This window comes from Uranotaenia lowii, chromosome 1, assembly GCF_029784155.1.
Source record: "Uranotaenia lowii strain MFRU-FL chromosome 1, ASM2978415v1, whole genome shotgun sequence".
Lineage (NCBI taxonomy): Eukaryota > Metazoa > Arthropoda > Insecta > Diptera > Culicidae > Uranotaenia > Uranotaenia lowii.
The window spans coordinates 157347784-157368908 of NC_073691.1; the positions used below are offsets into that span (position 1 = coordinate 157347784).

At 36.7% G+C, this 21125-nt stretch overlaps 1 protein-coding gene and 1 long non-coding RNA gene across 2 annotated transcripts in view; one reads left to right on the forward strand and one right to left on the reverse strand.

Moving 5' to 3' along the window:
* LOC129738067 (limbic system-associated membrane protein) overlaps positions 1–21125 on the forward strand; it is a 335222-nt gene that overhangs the window by 83738 nt on the left and 230359 nt on the right. The window lies entirely within an intron of this gene.
* Positions 10973–11977, reverse strand: LOC129740672 (uncharacterized). Its single transcript, XR_008736331.1, has 4 exons — positions 11852–11977; positions 11647–11777; positions 11422–11586; positions 10973–11358 (listed from the first exon to the last, which is right to left on the reverse strand). It is a non-coding gene; the product is annotated as an uncharacterized LOC129740672 (long non-coding RNA).

Here is a 21125-nt window from a genome sequence, read left to right on the forward strand (position 1 = left end):
CACCCGTTTGCGGTGCACCCATGACCTCCACAACGCAGAAGATGGTGCCTTATCTTTGTAGCTTCGATCAAGGTAACGGTACACACAACTCAGAAGAACTTAGGCAGTCATGATCCGGGTTAACCCATCGCTGACCGCATGCCATATGTTGGAATTCCTACACATCCTCTGCACCAATTGGTACAAAAGCACCAGCATGTTGGTACGCACCTCGGACAGGCAAACCGCTCTTTGTCTGGTCATACACGGATGTTAGGGTCTCGACGTGCTCAGACCACTCCGACACCTCCGAGGGTCTCCACCCCTTAAGTCACGTACTAAGACACCTCCGACACCCCTCTCTTCATCTGACACCTCTTGTGCCGGCACCTTTCTCTACCAGTGTTGACTTGAGTCACCACTTTGCGCAACTTGCGCACTTTCTCCGGTAGCACACGTGATTAGGGCGCATCAATTGCTTAAAGATGTTACGAACCCTGACACCTCGTGGCATTTTTAATTGTCAGATGCCAGGAGGTTCCGAAAATCAAAATGAGTTATCGTTCGCACTTTCTCCTTTGACTAATTGAGTTTGATCGAGGTTCAAAACATAGTTCGATTCTATGAACTTGAAGTAAAGCTGCATATTTTTCCTTTTTGATGGTTCAAAACGGAGTGCGAACTGCAAACTCAAAGTTTAAGCACTGATCATACTGACAGGACAATTAGAACATTATGGACAAACTTGCACAATCCTAGCTTGTTGGTCCAGATGATGACCGTTTAGTGGGCACAACCCGATGCGAATTTCTCCTCATATTTTAAGAATATGAAGAGTTGTTATGCCACAATTCATTCTACGTTAACATTTAGCAGATTTACTAGTACTTTGGTCTCATCGAATCACATTGATATAAGTTCAATTAAGCTTCAATTTAACACATTCAGTACATGAAAGGAACAAAGTTTTCATCTGAGATGGATGCATTCGGCAATGCGCATGATCATTCAATAAATAAACAAAAATATTGAAACGTTGCTATCAATTTGAAGTTAGTTAAGGCTGAAATATTGTGTCTACGTTTTGCTTAACACGTCATTCACACTCGGCATTGGCATTCGAAATTTAGTTTCATTCATGTGCTCATAGAAAGGCCAGCGGATCGTATTAAGAACAACACTCACTTAAGTGACACAACTTCAAACAGTTAAAGGGCCTCGTTGCTTATGCCAAAGCTGCTGTCTTTTTGTGCTAACAATTTGTTACTGTCATGTTTATCGAAATTACGACGTCGTTTAATACAGAACATACGCCCCATGGACGAAATCTAGCATCGACAAAGGTCATTCATCACTGCAGAAAACAACCTCTTGAATAACTTAGAATAAGTCTTACGGTACGAGGTTTTTCAAATTTTCGTTCCATTGTTGTTGCGTATTTCGTGATTTTACAATTTCGTTCTTTCTATCGATCGCTAGCTTCCAATATGGAATACATCGCAAGTTACCATGTTAACACCTGATGTGTGACATGAAGTGTATGTGTAATTCCTCGATTCAACTTTTGTGTAAAAAAAAAAACAAAAATAAACTTAAAGCTCACATATCTCACCGCAACCTTGTTTCCTTCTTAATAAAGGTAATTGAGGATAATCTTTCCTGTTCTTCGCTAAGGTAATCGGAAATTCAACTAAGGTACTGCTTTAGTCCAACTTGATTTGTTTTTCGCTTGGAGGATGTCTACGTCACCACCACGACTATCAGTAAAGAAAATTGTTTATCTTTAAACACCGGGGGGATTCTTACAATGTTTTTTGTTCCTCTTTTTCTTGGGAGAAGTCTGTGTCTCGCCACTTGAATATGAAAAAGGAGGTCTCTGTTTTCAGGTCTCAAGAATGCTCTTGGCGGAGGTCTTCGTAACACCAGCTATCAACTTATCGTCTACTGAGTAGAGGTCTGACGGAAATCTTCATCGTGTTAGTTTTCTTACCATCTCTAATTTCTGCTGACGGAAAATTCCATCGCATCAGATTGTCTACCAACTATTCGGTTCACCCAGGCGAAAGTCTTCATCACGCCAGATTGTTTACCAATTCACAATCTACCCAGGCAGAAGTCTTCATCGCGCCAGATTGTTAAACAATTCACAATTTACCAAGGCGGAAGTCTTCAGACTACTGATGGAAGTCTTCGTCGCGTCAGATTTCTAAACAATTCTCTAATCATTCAGGCGGAAGTCTTCATCGCGCCAGACTACTGACGGAAGTCTTCATCGCGTCAGATTTCTAAACAATTCTCTAATCACTCAGGCGAAAGTCTTCATCGCTCCAGACTACTGACGGAAGTCTTCATCGCGTCAGATTTCGAAACAACTCTCTATTTACTCAGGCGGAAGTCTTTATCGCGCCAAAAAGCCGACGGAAGTCTTCATCGCGTCAGATTGTCCACCAACTTTCAATTCACTCAGGCGGAAGTCTTCATCGCGCCAAACTGCTGACGGAAGTCTTCATCGCGCCAGTTATCATTCAAACAAAATGTCCAATAAGTATAAGCAAAACGGCCTTTAATTAGGTTTGCATGTGTGGTACCTAGGCCCTTACTGTGTCTGAATACAGCCATGTGTGGAAAGTGACGGGACATTAGAGACTGGCAAATAGACGGTGCGAGTTCGGTACAAATATAGTGAATGTAGTAATAATATTCGGGTTACTATTTGTACTCACTTAAGTATTACACCAAGTATCACAGCATGTAAAGAAAAAGTTTATTCGAAAAAAATGCCTCAAAATCGCATTAAGAATTAAATCTTCAACAAAACCAATAACTCTAATTAATACAGTTACTACTCTATTAAAATTTCTATATTAAACTTCGATGACGGCACAAATTATTTTGTTCATTGTTCATTGTTAGCAACCGGTTGGTAAATATGGAGGTTCATAAGTTAAGTTTATTTCTTTGATTTAATTACCTGAATCAACTTCTCAGCTACTGAACAGGGGCATTACTGCAATTTGCACGTCCATGGCTTGTTCGAAACAAAACAAAATGGCTGTCAAGAACACAACTAAACTGAGGCTTCCGGCCGGTGAGTTTTCGAATTTTTCCCTGTATTGCGCTGTATCTTAAAGAATACGACGCTCCTGGCAGGATCGCCAAATGTGGGGCCAGGTTGGGTCCTCGAGGAAGTCCGCCGGCATTCTATCGATTACCTTACGTGTGTTTGGATACTGCAGAAAATATCTGTTACGGTTTAGCACTGAACTGCACAGAAACGCACCGTGACGAGCGCTCGATTGGAACGCGACTGGCCGACCGACTGCGTCGAAGGAAGGAGGATGAGCGTTACATGCGTTATGATGCCGAGGGGCTTTCGAATGGAAATTTCAACACATTTAGTAACTTTCCTGTTATTATCATGTATCATTGAAAATATATGTTTAGTGATACTCCACAAAAGCCATCTACTCTTTTGCCTGGAAGTTGTAAAAGACGTCTTCTGACGGTTGTAGCTCGTAACTCCGATACTAAGGAGCGGTCTGGAGGTGCCCCTTGGAGGTAAAACGCAAAAGATCCGAACTACACAATGCACATCGACTGATAGTCATGCAAATCTCTGTGGCAGAAGCAATTGGTGCTTGATCCACCGGGATTTCGCCACGGTTGCGGATTTGGTAATTGGTCCAGACGTTATTTAGCCCCTGGATTGGCGAAACGGGCGCGGCCGAAATAGTAACTTGAATCTCACCACTCGAGTAGCAACCTGACGCAGCCTTGAGTGGCCGGATGTTTCATCGAGATTTTGCCTCGAGTACGCTGATCGAAAGCAGCTTGAAGCGGCCGAATTTGGAGCTGCAGTGTTGCGGTGATCTGACGCAGCCTGAAGCGGCAGGAATTTGGTGGCTGTTCCACCGGGATTTCGCCACGGGTGCGGCGATCGGACGCAACCTAATGCGGCGACACGGATTTGAGTCTTGACTCACCGGGAGTTTACCACGGGTAGTGACGTTTAGAAGAAAGGAAAATAAGGATAAAAGGGCCGCCTTGAAACCCTTCCTTAAGGTTTTCTATTCCTCTTGGCCTGAAGTTGTGGAGAACCGAGTTTCTCGGTAAGGGATACCCTTTATATTTGCTCCTCCTTTTGCGTCGGCTGACTCGGTGCAAAATTTTATGTGTTGGAAACAGGCTCTGGGCGATTCTTCCTCGGCAAAAAACTGGCATCAACGCGCACTTCTTTTGCCTTCACCGGGAACAAAAGTGACGTTTTTAAGGTTTTCTCTCTTTTACACGCTTAAAGTTGTTCGCTCAATTTTTACACATGATGAACCAGACTTCTTTAGTTTGCGTTAATTTTTTGTTCACGCATACGCTACATGGAGAAGGGTTTTAAATAAGTTAATGTTGCCAATCGCTTAAATCGTATCAATTTTAAGAATCATAACGAAGGAATAAATTGTAATGCAACACCCTGTATGATACCAAACGCCGGAAATCGTATGAACGAGAGTATGAATGATGTATCACTTGAAATATGGTAATGCAGCTGAGACCCTCGATCACATGGTGTTCATTTCCCCATACACATTCTTATTTAATGTAGTGGGTTAGAAAATGCATTCACTTGATTGATTAATGATAGATTAAGTATGTATTGTCGTTAAGAAACCTTGTGCAATAACGGATTTCCTTCCGAAGTTCTGGTACATCAAAAGCCCCAAAAATGAGATCAAAGTTATAAAAGCACTCAGAGGAGGCGCGGCCACTCCTAGCCTCGTTTCTTCTGAAAAATTAATAATTCATCATAACTTGATAACTCCTCAAAAGATAAAGAAAGTAACCAGGATATAATTTCGTAGTTCACATCTAAAACAACTATGTTGCTATAACCAATGACCAAGATAAGAGGAAAAAACATTGCCAGAAACCATCCGAATGTCTTGAATCATTCTTGATGATTCGCAAAAGTTGATGGTACCACATAAAAAACGAACATTCCATTAAAGTGTTAACCAGCCTTGGATGGTTTCCGTTCCAGTAAATAGGCAAAATAAAACCTAAAAAAGATATCCTTCTTCACTCGAACCGAAATCGAGACATAACTATTCGAATAAAATTTGCATAATCCATAAAACTTCGGCTATAGCTAAGGCATAATCAACCGAAGACCACCGATAGTGAGGAAGTCATTGCAAATAACCATGTTAGTGGTCACAAACCACCTAAGCTTATCTTAATTGTCTACCCTCTTTTAACACGGCCAATAATGCACTGTTTTATGGGCAAACTCTCGGCATTTTTTTGTTCTGGAAGAATCCTTCTCCCTTTCTTTCTCGCTCAACAATGTGGAATGCTTTGAATGTGGCGGACAAGAAGGCCGTCAATTTCTACGGGAGAGAGCGATAGATTGAGTTATCACGAAATGCTGCCGCCGGGGGTTCGTTCAATGAGTAGCCGGGTGTGCCACTTCCAACAATAAATGGAAGGATTCTAGTTTAAGATTGAATGGAACGGATGGAAGCATCGATGCCACACATACCGATTTTCCGGTATTTATACCGATTTTTGAGCAAAATTTTGACCAAGAATCGGTATATACCGATTACCGATTTTTGGCAAAACATACCGATTTCATACCGATTTTTAAGATTTTTACTCAAAATTCGTTCCACTTCCACATTTCCAAGGTCCCGTAGAAAGAAAACAGTTCGGTAGATGGCGTGGCGTAACTTTGATCTGTTCAACTTTTAAAGTATTCTGCAAAGATCTCCAGAACCATAATTCGTTCAGTTGTTCGGGCTTTTCTTTTTTTAAATATATCTTTATTAGTACCAATTCATCATTACATTTATATTACATTAATACATTAAATTAGGTGTTCAGTTCAATAATGAACTTTCAGAGCCCTATAGTTTAATAATCACTAAAATTTATTTATTCGACTTAAATTTGCTGAGCACAATCAAGCATTTTTATAAAGGAGAACATCCTGTAGTGAAAAAAAAATATTTTAAACTAAAAACTAAAGCTATCCTAAAATTAAACTAATTGTAGAGAGAGCGAATCTCTGCGATGGAAGACTGCATCGATTTGCCTCTGAAGTTGGAGATGATTTTGTTGGCCATCTCTTCGATAGATTCAATGCCTGCAATCCGATGAAGATCTTCGGTGCTGTGCCAAGGTGGAAGCCGCAAAATCATTTTCCGAACCTTGTTCTGAATCCTCTGGATGGCTTTCTTCCTCGTCTAGCAGCAGCTAGACCAAATCGGAACTGCATACATTATCGCTGGTCGGAAGACTTGCTTGTAAATAAGCATCTTATGCTTCGGGCAAAGTCGGGATTTCCTGTTGATGAGAGAATAAAGAGATTTAGTGTATTTATTACATTTAGATTGAATATCTTCAATGTGATTCTTAAAAGAAAGATTCCGATCAAGTGTGAGTCCCAAGTACTTCACGTGATCAGACCATTCTAAAGAAATCCCATTAAAAGTTATGGAATGGATTTTCATTAGGTTTTAAAAAATTTGCTCTTGGCTTATGGGGAAATAAAATAAGTTGAGTTTTGGAAGCGTTAGGAGAAATTTTCCACATTTTCAAGTAATTCAAAAAGGAATTTAAATTTTGTTGCAATCTACTGCGTACCACCCGTAAGAGCAAGTCCAATGGTGTTGGGAAAAAGTGGTAGGAATTTTGACAGCTGTAGCACAGATGGGAATTTTTGTATCGTGAAAAATAGACCAAAAATGTTGGCCGTCCACCGGTGTGATAGAAAACGAAGGTATAAAATTGGGGGCAACCAGCGATGCCAAGTGCATTTGCTGTTTAGTATTTTTACTATTTTTTCCTATTTCGAATTGATCGTTTAAAAATTGAAATCAAATTCACTTTATTGAAATAGTAATGCTAATATGAAAAATTTATTATTAATGTGTATGTACAAATACTGTATAAGTTAATTCCATTCCAATATTTAAAAAAATAATCAGTTCATAAGAAAAAAAATCAAAAAAAGCGCTCAAATGTCAAATTTATCTGATTAAATCATTGACCAGTGAGCAGGGATCGAATTTTGTTTCATTAGAATGACCATTCTTAAAAAAATTTCTAAGTTGTTGAGAGAGTTTTGCATTGGATCAGTTTACAAGTTTCACTTAACTGAGCATGTCTCATCTATCAAACAACAGCTTTGTTTTGTTTGGTTCCGGCACGATTCTTTTTTTCATAAACGCAAGTAGAGCACAAATGAAAGTGAATTTGGTCTTTGATGGACTCTTCGAATTTAAAGGTTTTACCACTGATGAAGTTTTACATATAATTTAAATTAAGTGTTTTTGTTTGGTAACTTTTAATACAAACTTATATTGGTCGGCCGTTTCATTTCTTGTTCCTTCTCTGAAAATCCTACCAGGTCCCACCTGTGGAACGTTCCGATATCAGAACCGTTCCTGACCGTGTTTCAACAAAGGGATAAGTGATCCAACCCACCGGAAGCCAAATTTGGTGCATCCTGGCAGCACAATCTAAAATTTGGAATATGGGGTTTAATTATAAAATAACTTGCGTTTGATATGATTGACACTCGACGAATTAACAGCGAGGGTTCCGTTTTCTAAAGATGATGGACCATTAAAGGCGGCGTTCAAACTTTGATACCGGACATTCCGACGGAATAACTTTTTCAATAAAAAAACGAAACTCCTACTCCCGAAAACCGCTCAAACAAACAAAATTTATTTACCCAGCTATCTGGCATCTCTGCGCCTCGAAATGTATGATAGCCCACTCAATTGGCAAGGGCATGACAAAAATTGGCTGTAGGTTTTAAAGAGTTGATTAACTTCTTTGTAATTCGTATCAATTTAAGTGATAAGAGAATTGTTTACAAAAGAAAATATCACTTTATTTTAAAATCCTGAAATTGGTCAATTTCCTTTATTTTCCCCTCAACTAAGGTTTTGAGCATAAGAAAGATGGCAGCACCGAAGCGTTTCATGCACGAATACTGTATTGCAACGCCGACTCTATCACTCGGTTCGGTGTTGCAAATCATCGTGTTTTTCTATCACCCTTGGCCAAAAAGTGTTATACGATACAAATTTTGCAGCGCGAAACTGTTCGAATATCAGATTTTCCCAACACCGGTGTACGGCAAATGTGTTGTGATGTGTTGTAAACCTTCGAAATTTCTATCTCCATCTCAACCAGTGAACTTGCTCTAAATTTCGACCTTTGGCTGAAAGCAAAGTATCGTCAGCAAATAATCTTCTACCTTTTCCTTCTGGGACATCAGGAAGATCAGAAGTAAAAATATTGTATAAAATAGGCCCAAGTATACTACCCTGACGGACACCAGCTAGTTGTTCGGGCTGTTTTGTTCCTTTGTTCTGTCAAATGATTCACTATTATGGTACTCAACCTTAAAGCCAATGGGCTAAGCTCAAGACTGATATTTGACCTTCTGCGACTGCCAATAGAAGTTCCTTAAGGTCAATCTCAATTGACGATCGCATTAAAGCTCTTGTCTCGTGAGATGCTAACTTTTCAAGGAAATACATACACCGTTTGAATATAATCGTAATGCTTGTTCAGCTCGTCGCCAGATGGAGTATGTCGAGATTTGAAGTGCAATCAGATACACGGTATGTAATATCATCGGTATAATCTTCAATCCTTCTGCATCTTGTTAGCCAAATAAATTATATCATAAGTACCTAAACTGCAGAGATCGCAGAATTGAAGACCACGCCAGGCAAAATGGGTTGCGGTTATAGTAAAACTATGTGTTTTTTAATCTTTTTCGGAAGAACACCTTCTTCTAGAGCACATCTCTCATTTATTTTCGCATAAAATTCTTGGATTTTCATATGTCTAATGCGTGATTTTTCATAGAATAAAATAAAAATTTTTTTGGCTATAAAAAAAAATTAAGCAACAACTCTCTCAACTTTCTGCAATCATTTCTTTTTATAATCGCTAGAACTCATATCTAATTCTTAAAGCTGAATTGTCCACATTGGCGAAAATTCCTGGTTAATACCTGGTTCTATTATTGCCTTATCGAATATATCAAATTTACATCCCACTTTAGCCAAACATCAAAGTCTTTATTTAATTTATATGCCTAACCAACGTGTAACCTGAAGGTGTTCGCCATGCCCCTATTTTGCTTATCAAACGGTAACTTTTAAAATAAATTTCCATTCAGTTATGAGTACTGGAAAGAAACACTTATTTTGGATTTTCTGCTAAATTTTCATTTGTGATTTTTGCTTTCGTCAGCAAAAGCAGATAGTTTTAAAATTAAAAAAATATACAAGTCATAACAAACATAAAGATCTGTCAAAATTTTAAAACCGTCATTTTGTGTAAACTAATTACCTAGTAGTTACCTAGAACCAAGTTACGGAGAAAATGCAATAATATATGCTAAAACACATTTAGTCAGCTACTTTTGAGCTAAAAATGAACATTCATAAATGTTCTTAGACTTGCTGTTTATTGCAAGCTTCTATTTAAAGAAAAATACATCAGGAAGTTGAAAATGTAAGCATTTTTGAATATCCACCTCAAATACCGATTTTCATACCGATTTTTAGGATTTACATACCGATAAAAGATTTTTTTGGGTTTCAAAATACCGATAGAAATGTGGCATCACTGGATGGAAGAAACTATTGTGTGAATGCGAAAATGGGTACTAAGAGAGAGTCACTTTGTTATGGAGTATTTGAATAGGAAGAGTAAGTTTACATGTCTCTCATTCAGTTATTTTTGATTTGATGTGCTGGTGGTTTTCCAAAACTTTTTGTTGATAGCTGATTTTATTTTGAAAATTGTATCAGTGGTTTTATATATCACTAGAACAGTATGTTATAGAATGATGTATGGCATCTGAACCAAATCAATCTAGATCTGGAATAACAAAGAGAAATACACGTTTTCGGCCAACTCTGCAATCAATTAAATTCAAATAAAGAGTAGAGGTCAGAGTTTAAAAATCGTCATCATTACCCTACAGAATAAGCAACACGTAATCAAAAGCAATTTCCTAGCAATCAACACTCACAATCGTTGCAAGTCCTCACTGAGAAAAAAACATTATCTTATTTCTTCTGTCAATCCATTTTTGCTCTCCGTTTAGCTTACACTGGCAGTTAGCATGCCTGTGTGTCGTAAATCTTGCTTGCTCGGCTTCGTTGCACATGACATTGGCTGCCATGGCTTTGCAGAAGTCAAACGTTTCAGGGATTTTTTCTTCAGTGCAAATGTTCTCGGTTTAACTCTGCTTTCCAATCCCTTGTGGCTTTTATCAATTTTTTATTTTTTCGCGAAATTACTCTTTTTCTGATTGATTTTAAAATAAATAAATGTTAAATTTCTGATGGTTTCATTGTAACGAGATACCTTGTTACCTAATGAATGCAAAACGTGTACGACCATTTCAATGCGGCTGAAAGTTACTGATCAAGTAGGTCGTCGACTAAACGATTCATTATGCAGTAAACTTCGTCAAAGACAACACCTGTCATAACACGGGGAAAAAATATAGTACTGTCAACAGTTTTCCACATACTGTAGAGATTTCCCGACAATTATTCTAATCAAACCCTTCGAATCGTTATCAAAACACCATATACTTTCAAACCCGTTCACTCACGTCTACACGCTTGAAATTTTTTAACCAATTATCGTTAAAAAATAACCATTTTCACACCTTTCCGCGTTAAGTGATTTTTTGGTTTTTTCCATAGAAGTCATTTTTTGACTTCTCTTGAGAAGTGAGATTGTGGTTATATTTTTGAACCACAAGAAATTTATGCGGAGAAGAGGAATTTGGTTAATTTTTAACCGCAAAGCAAAGCGAAGGAGAACCGGATCACTGATTATTGTTTTTTTTTTTTTGTGAAAAGAAATAAAGATTTAAAAGGCAAAGAAAATGAATGGAAATAAGTTTTTCATTTATTTTTAATATTTTTTCTAAAAAAAAGTCTGTGTTTAGGGAAATTGTTTGATTAGATTAGTTGTCGTGATACCCGAACAATCTGACATCACGAAACAGATGAAGCGGGTTCCTGATGCCTTGCTTGTCCAGGTGCAGGTATCTTCATTGGCAGACTATCAAAATTTTTCTGCATACACCTGAACTGTGTTCCCGAATGAGCTTTTGAATATGATCTGGTCCAAAACGTGTTCCAACGAAAGTGTTGGCCATCTCGGCCGACTCGGTTAGTCTCCTGATGGTTGCTTTTCGGATCCTGGAGGATGTCCAGCCACACGTCCGGCTTTTCATGGAAAATACCGGGCTACGCTGCGTATTCCATTTTGGTGCTTTGTAGCAGTCTATTTATTTTTTCTTCCGCCTGCTCCGTGGCCTGATATCTGAAAATTAAAAAAAAATTGCAATTATTTTGAAATGTAATCTCAATCTTAAATAAACTATACCTATCGTATTTCGGCTCAACTTAACGTCTTCCCATGTCCTGGGGAAGCCCTTCATGCTGGTCTGGAGTGTTGGATTAGTCGAGTGTTGGATCGAGAGAAGGATCTGAGGGTTCCTTTGACTTCAGATAAGGAACGATGTCTTCGCGCACAACCGACTACACGCACCTAGAAATAGAAAATAGTACTTAGGAAAAGAAATAAGTTCCATTAGATTTCTAGCCTTACTTTCATGACCGGTTGGGGAAATATCCAGAAGCTTGGTCATCGGTTGTTTTGGATTCCTGTCATAATGACTTTCTCTGGCCTACTAGCTCAGTTGGTCGTGATGGAATATGTGAGAGCCGATACCAAATTTGCTGTGGATAGGAAAAAACCTTTAGTATTTATTGATGCTTTTTAATTTAGAAAATATAAAATAAGTCTCTCTTACCTCCTCATCCTTCGGAAGCAGGAATTCTGAATCAGCTGCGTGTTTTTTCGGGACCGTTTTTCAGGCATCTCGAACTGTTCTCTGAAACGATTAGGAAATTTTCCGTTCCATCGTGAGATTTTCGGCTGTGTTTTGTAAGGGAAAGTCGGAAGAATCGAACAATGTCGTCATCGCCGGATTTGGATTCTTCCGTAATCATGCATTTCCAGTGACTTTGTTTCGATTCTTCCGACTTCTCTTTTCTCCCAAAGAGACTTCCGGAAGTTTATTCGGAAGAAAAGGAAAGCCAAAAGAATCGAAACAACGTCACTGGAAGTGCATGATTGCCGACGAATCCGAAGGCGATGCCGAAATTGATTCGCGTAATTTTCATCACATATAGAAAAAGCCCATTGAAGCTCAAGTTTTGGATATGTAACAAAAATCCGCGATTTTTGAATTATAGGATTGCCCTAGTGGGTTGATTTGATGTTAAATAAATGCTTACCTTCAAGGAGAAAAGGACTCAAACTTCCGGGAAAAAATAGCGACAGCCAGCTTCTTAATCACCAAAAACCAAAATGGCGAAGAAAATTTGCTTGATCATTTTCAAGCGTTTTGTACCAATTATGGTTAAAATTTTAACCATTTTTGGTTCGAGCATGAGAACTTCAATATTGGTTAAAATTGCACTGCCAAAAATTGTTAAAAAATAACCATATTGGCAGTTCGACAGGAAAAACCATAAAATGGTTACTTTTTATCCATAAATGGTTAAAAAAAATGAGCGTGTAGTCGCGTTACCGTTTCTCAACCGAATCTCTCTTTTTCCCGCTCTCGCGTCTGACAGTTCTTCTTTGTCAAAAGTATCTCATGTTTTATCAGGTAAGGCTAATTACGATGTACAGTTGTGTGTGTTAGGGTGCGCCCCTACATCCCCCTTAACACATCCTGATCTGATGTGGCACGTCATCTTGGAACCATGTATATCCTAATTTTGTTCGGCAGCAAAAACCAACTGCTCGAGGATTCCCGACTTTCGCTTCTATTTTCTTTCAGATATAGGTACATCCGCTAATTATCGCCTTGAGTATTGTTTTTGGAACCCTCTGTGGCGAGCAGTGTTTCTCTTGGAGTTTTTTTTTTTTGTATAGATATAGTTGATATACCTTTATCTTCAGATACATAGTTTATATTTATTTATTCTTTTTTTGTGAGCATCATATTCTTTGTTGCTCAAGGCTGTGCTTAATTTGTCGGCCATCTTGATTCTTCGCAAGCTTCCACTTACTGAGACCCCCCTTCTTGTACGGATCTGGATTTTACACTATATTCCCTTCCTTTTGATGAACAAATGCATCGCAGTTCCTCCATTCCGTCTTGACTTGATGTGATAAAGTAGAAACAAGTTAAGCTCTGTAAGCTTGTAAGCTGTAAAATGCTCCTATATGCAACTCTGTTTTTACTAGCTATCCCAGCACACGTACCGAAGCATATATAAATATGTTGTAGCCAACCATGCTTGTTTGCTGTGCCAGTTGTTCGAATTTTTCATGATTAAGAAATTCAACATTTCATCCGCTCGAATTAATAGAGCAACTATATATAAATAATAATGTAAAACCAACAATTTAAAGTTTCAATTTCATATCTTTTCAGCCATTTTTATGCTCTGCATTATTTATTTTTTCCATTGAAGCACCCGAGTTAGCAATTAGCTAAACCCTAAAAAATGTGATAAAAATTTATTTAATATTTTTATTTTTTCTAACTTACGCGCTTGCTCTAAAGCTTCGCTTTTCCCAGCGACACACATTTCAGGTCTTCCATTAATTTTTTTTTTTTAGTTGACTTAACCGGTTTTGCAAACTGAAAGTATTTCAAGTCGTGTGAATGATAAGGTAAAACTAATGATTCGAATCGATTATTGAAGGCCATCCAAATGGTGCTGGCTGCTGTTTATCAAGAAATAATGAAAATATAGATCGTTATAGCAAAACTGCAAATACTTTTCCTTGTACTTGAAATAAAGATTCATTTGCTCTGGCCTGGTGATAGATGAACATTATCCAGCCGTTGTAGATATCAAAATAAGACACAACCCGTAGATCAAACATCACCGTACATTAATTGGGAGCACTAACGCAATCTGGAACTACTGCACATTACTTTAAAAAATAAGGGTAGCGTAGTTACTTTCAAAGTTCATATTGTATCTATCCATCGCTTCTTATTCCCTGATAAAAGCTCAACTGTATTTTACAGTTATGCGAGCAAAGAGTATGCAATACCTAGTGTACAATGAAGTCCGAAATATGTTACTTGCTGTTTGAACTACATACGTTCTACTCCTTTAATGTAACTAACAACAAGCTTATAATTAATCGTCACAAGTTTGATAAGGTATCACAGATGAAGCAATATGATCTTTTGTACCATGATAAATCACGAACTCGTCTTCAACAAAGAGTACCCATGCAGTCCACAATCTTTTCGATAATACAGCTACTATGAAGCACAATCCTTCAAAAGCAGGTAAACCATTCAACGTTTATGTGCTTCTCTTTAATATCATCACTCAACTTATCTGATTTGACAGAATAGGTCAATGAACAAATCATTTCCGTCTATTAAAACTTCGTAGCTATTTGCAGTGGAATCTTAAACCACCTCTTTCGAGTATCAGATTTTATAGAGAACGCAAAAGTATGGCTCCTTAGAGGCACCAGATATCCTCCGTACTATCTGCGCTCATTACAGTCACGTCATGTTATTTCTAGCAGAAATTGATTGAATTCGCGAAGTCATTCCTACGTTGTTATGACCTCAAAGTCACCAGAGTCCCTCAGAATCATCTGCGCTCTTCAGAGACGTTTCCACCTTTCGAAGTTACTCTTGCGTACTTTCTTTTGTTTTCATTCTCGAAAAAACAATCGAGCCTCTCCGAACCATCCGCATTTCGCAGCTGAACTTGCATCTATTCCACAAAACTATCAGTACTTCTCTGAGTCTCAACATTCATGAATTCTCGGGGTTTAGAAAATTTTAACTTTACCTAATATGTAATCACTACATATACACTACATTACTACTGCAACTACAACAGCCACGGGGATACAGGCTAAGCCGCTTATAGGTTTTCCGCACTATGTCTAAATGTTCTCCTCGGATGACATATTTCTTAGCTCCTCCTCAGAGAGTACATCATTGCCTCCTCGGAGGGACACAAATCATATTTCAAGGATGGTTTTTCTTTCTCCTCTAAGCAGGATTCCGTATAGTCTAATGTTCACCTCCACGGAGCAATCGCTTTCTTCCCTCTCTGAAAATTTCCACTCTTCCTCCTCAAAGAAATTGACTGTTCCTCCTCAGAGGAAATGGAATATTCCTCCTCAAAGGAATTGTAGGTTTTCTGAAAAGTTCCTCCTCATTCCTCCTCAAAGGAATTGAATTCTTCTTCACTAAAAAAAATACATTATTCCTTTTCAAAGGAATTGAATTCTTCTCCTCAAAGAAGTTGCAATATTCCTCCTCAAAGGAATTAAATACTTCTCCTCAAAGAAGTTGTATTATTCTTCCTGAAAGGAATTGAATTCTTCTCCTCAAAGAAGCTTCAATATTACTCCTCAAAGAAATTGAATACTTCTCCTCAAAGAAGTACATTATTCCTCCTCAAAGGAATTGAATACTTCTACTCAAAGAAGTTGCATTATTCCTCCTCAAAGGAATTGAATTCTTCTCCTCAAAGAAGTTGCATTATTCCTCCTCAAAGGAAATTAATACTTCTCCTCAAAGAAGTTGCATTTTTCCTCCTCAAAGGAATATAATTCCTCCTTCTCAGAGAAATTGAATCTTTCCTTCTGAAAGGAACCTCGCTCGTCCTCCTCAGAGGAACTTCACTCTTCTTCATTATAGGAATCGAATCCTTTCTTCTCAAATGAATCGAATTATTCCTCCTCGGAGGATTTGAAATCTTTTTCCATAAAGGAACGTCACCCTTTCTCCTCAGAGGAACTTCACTCTTCCTCCTCAGAGGACCTTCACGCTTCCTCCTCAGAGGAACTTCACTATTTCTTCTCAGAAGAATTGCATTCATCTTTCTCAGAGGCATCCTTCTTCATAAAAGCTCTTGTCATCTTTTACGAGAAGCCGCAACAAATCTAATTCCTCAGCATCAAATAATTACACACTGGAACTTAACTTATTCATTTGGACAACATACATTTTCTCTAAGAATTTCTTTTTTTCTGTTTCTTACTCACCCTTTTCTTTATCCTCGTCGCCAGATGTAGAGATTTCCCGACAATTATCCTAATCAAACCCTTCGAATCGTTATCAAAACACCATATACTTTCAAACCCGTTCACTCACGTCTAGTCGCGTTACCGTTTCTCAACCGAATCTCTCTTTTTCCCGCTCTCGCATCTGACAGTTCTTCTTTGTCAAAAGTATCTCATGTTTTATCAGGTAAGGCTAATTACGATGTACAGTTGTGTGTGTTAGGGTGCGCCCCTACACATACATTTAATCAAATTTCAGATTAATTCATGACCAACTATTTATATTCAACTTTCAACTTTATCATATTGTGCATTCAACGATAAAAATAATACATTCAACTAGATGTGAATGATTGATTTTACGCACTCAACCATTAATATAATAGATTCAACTTTAGTCTTATGGTTTATTTTCTGCATTTGAAAATAAGTATAGTAGATTCAAGTATACTGATATAGTTGATTCAACTATTCTAGTACAGTTGATTCAACTGAACTGGAATAGTTGATTCAGCTATAAATATGATAGATTATTATATATTTTTATGATTGATTTAATGAGTTCAACTATAGATATTGTAGATTCAACAAATGATTATATTGGAAGTTATCATATTTACCATATATCTATAGCCGATTGCTAAAGATTATCCCTATCCTTACATACATTCTTGGGATTCAATATTTGCCATTTGGGCTTTAAGAAACACCGTATTCAAAAGAAATCTACCCAAAAGATTCACCCGTATTCAAAAGAAGGAACCCAAAGCAATTGATGAAAATGTTTCTCCCGAACAAAAAGTCTCAAAATGTCATACAAACTTCAAGCTCGTTGGGCGACCCCTTTCCCGTGATTCAAACCGGCCCAAATTAAACATCAGCTCTTGTACTAGGCCTAGTATTAATTTTAGCCTGCGGCGCATAGCTTTTTCAAAAGTCGGGGGGTTTGGGTACTTTATTATACAGGATTAGGTATAATGTATGTATGTATACAGTACCGTTCATAATTGTATAGAAATTGGAAGCACGCGCACTGTCACTTCGACTTTGAGCTTCCATAACTTTTTACTCTGATGATATTTTTTGATCAAACTTTCTGCGTTAGATACATCAACTATCACGCTATGATATCACAAAATTTGAGCTTTCTGGAGTTTTTGTGGCCTGAGAAAAAGTAATTCTACGAAAATCGGACTTTTTGGACTTTTCTCATTCAAACTGCAATATCTCAGCAACTACGCTAAATTTTGTATTGAAATTTTTCAGAGTGATTGTTGAAGTATAAAGCTAGCATGTCTGAAGTTTTTGAAAAGTTCTATCGATGGGATCAAAAGTTACGCGAGGTACAATATTTCAGGCATGAACCTAGAAATGCGATTTCTATAGAATTTTGGACGTTTGTTTCCATAGAAAAATCCTATTTTATGTTTAACCACCAGTAAATCTATTTTAACCAAAAAATCAAAACAATATTGCGAGATTCCGATTTCGAAACACAAATACATCGTTTATTCCATTTTTTGTTTTCTTCATTGCTTTTGCCAGACATTTTTTAACTGATGTGTGGATGGAAAAGATATTGTTCTCATGAATCGTCCAAAATTCTATAGAAATCGCATTTCTAGGTTCATACCTAAATTATTGTACCTCGCGTAACTTTTGATCCCATCGATTGAACTTTTCAAAAACTTCAGACATGCTAGCTTTATATTTCAACAATCACTCTGAAAAATTTCAATACAAAATTTAGCGTAGTTTCTGAGATATTGCAGTTTGAATGAGAAAAGTCCAAAAAGTCCGATTTTCGTAGAATTACTGTTTCTCATGCCACAAAAACTCCAGAAAGCTCAAATTTTGTGATATTATAGTGTGATAGTTGATGTATCTGACGCAGAAAATTTGATCAAAAAATATCAGCAGAGTAAAAAGTTATGGAAGTTCAAAGTCGAAGTGAGAGGGCGCGTGCTTCCAATTTCTATACAATTATGAACGGTACTGTATATTGTATCCACCTTGGGTTTACGGCAGTGCCGCGGTTGTGGCAACAAAAAAATAACCCACACGTCCATCTTGGCTACCACGCAATACAATAATAACCCCCCAAAGAGACTTCTAAGGGAATGGAATCGCAAGCAGAGGCACTAACGGTATTCAGGGTTAAAAGGGGAAAAGTCTCGAGAAGCTATAACCATGTTGTTGACTAACCAAGATAGCATGCAAATTATAATCCCGCCGCCAAGGCTTCCGAAAAAATAGTGTGTCCTTATTTTACAAAAAGTTGTCAAACACTTTCTTTTTCTCAACCATGTCAAATTCCCTTGACATAAATTGAGGAACGTCCAGTATTCGAAACGGGAACTAGCATACACGGTAACCCGCTCTGTTTGTAAAACAACTTTAATATACAGGATTAGGTATAACATCAGAAACTTGATTCACTTGAACAGAAAAGGATTTAAAAATAATGAAAAAATAAAATAATGGTAGTTTTTATCTATTTTGGTTCCAAAATTTTGGGGCCCTTTTCCAGTTCATCAGCACACCTGCTGTCGCCGATCAGAAGAAAAAAACCAATTTATACCCCGATGAGATATTTTGATATTCAATTCAATTTTTTCCTATCAAAATTAGGTTGAGTTTGTACTCGTAGGATATTAAAATCTCTACACAATTACATCACACTTCGATAGCATTATATCAAGATTATACCTCAATCAGGTAGTATTTAGACAACCAAAAATTCAAAAATATGAGTCATACGTACAAGCTTGTATGCAATTTTTGTCTTACACGCATTACTTGTATGCAATGTTGGGCTACTTCTTGACCTGTACTCAAACTTTCATGTATTTTTTCTAACTTGAACAATTTTTGAAAAATTCGGATGTCAACCAGGAGATTCGAATCTCGACCTGCAGGTTAAGATGTGCTACCACAGAACCATGCATTTCCAATGAAAGTTTCGAAGGGCGGTAAAAAAAACATATAATCTTTTTTTTTTGGCTTGTAGATTACAATCATAAAAGTGTAGTAAAATTTATAATATTTAGAGTTGAATGTCTCAAATCAATCATACAATTGTTGCTGAATCTATCATATTTTTAGTTGAATCAACCATCCCACTATGATTGGATGTAAGATATTTATAGTTGATTGCATAAGGTCTATCAGTAGTTTAAAGTTGAATCTATTATATTTATAGATGAATGCCTGAATCCAATCATACAATTGTAGTTGAATCCATTATATTGATAGTTGAATCAATCATACCATCATTGTAAAAACTTTCATATTAATAGTTGAATAATTAAAGCCAATCAGCAGTACATGGTTGAATATATTGTGTCTATAGTTAAATGCGTGAAAATCATCTATACTTCGATGATTGGTATGAAAAGCCAAAATAATTGGAAAATATATCTTCATTTGTATCCGTGGTATCATACAATCAATCATAAAAATATATATGAATCATGGCCGTAGGAATGGAGGGGGGGGGGAGTTTCGGGGGTTAAACCCCATGAGGGTCCATCAAAAGCAAGAGAGGTGTTCTACTCTTCACTCAAAATATGTTTTTTCTCTAAATTTTGATGATGGAATAGGGTTATTCGATAGTAACAATCTTGACTCCAAACTGATGTCAAAACCTCGAAATTTAATAACAGCTTCAGAGTACAGCTACAGTCTTCAAAAATATCTCACTTATTGATAATAATTCATTTCTGAATACAGACCCCGTTCGTTTTGGCAACATTCGATTTTGGCAACATCCGATTTTGGCACATGTGCCAAAATTGAACGGTTTTTAGAAACAACATTACCTTTTAGTTTTCGTTATAACATGACCAATTTAATTCAGACAAACATCATAAATACGTTTTTATGCTCTGAAACGGTGATAAAATGCAACATTAAAAACCATAGATTTTTTAAATTTTTTTAAAGTACTCAAAAATGATAAAAGGATGAAAAATTCAAAAAGTAAAAAAAACAAATTCAAACAAAAGACTGAATATGACAAAAAACAACTGAAAAAAATGAAAAATGACAAAAACAGCAAATATGACAGAAGAAAACAAATATTATAAACAAAACAAGGAAAGTGCAAAATGCATCAAAAACATGATGAGAAAATTAAAAAATTACTACAAATGGTCGAAAATTTACCGAAAACAACGTTTTTTTATAATAATCATAGTTATTTTATAAAAATAACTAAAAAACAAGATGAGAAAAAAAAAACCGTTCGATTTTGGCAACATTCGATTTTGACAACACATGTACGGGCATGTTGCCAAAATCGAACGGGGTCTGTACTAAATTTTAAATAAGATTTAACTCATTTCAGAGGTTCTGGTTCCTTATAATCAAAATCGAAATTTTGTGTTTTCATATTTCGGATTATGTATCCGATTCTTGATTCATAATTGAAATGAAAGGCTGTGATTGAAATCGTCGGTTAAATTTGGTTTGGTTTTTACAAAATAAATTTTTCTATGAAAATCATCTTTACAAAAAATTGACTCATTATTTTCTAAACTCATACGCATTAAATAGTTAATATTTTTCCAAATATGATAAAAAAAAAACTTTGAAATCATATGCAAAGTTAAAAAATAACAAAGCTTCAAAATGGCTATAAAAATTCATCATTCGATTTTTTTATTTTTATTCAGATTTGCAAGTCGGGTTAGAAATATATAATTGGAATGAAGAATAATCAATAAAACCCAAAACATCCGAACTATAATTATGGATTCATGATTGAGGGCCATGACATTTATTTCAATTCTTGGGCCATATTTCTAAATTGAGAAACCGTTTTTATGTACATTTAAGAAAACGTATTGAAATTCCGAAACAGATTAAAAATTCAAATTTTGAATTCTGGTTCTAAACTCAGATTCAGATTCAGCTCGTAGACGAGTTCCACAATCAAAATAAAATTATCAAAATGACTATTTCGGTCAAGAATTTGAATTGCATGTAATCGCAAGCTTATAACTCTGAATGTT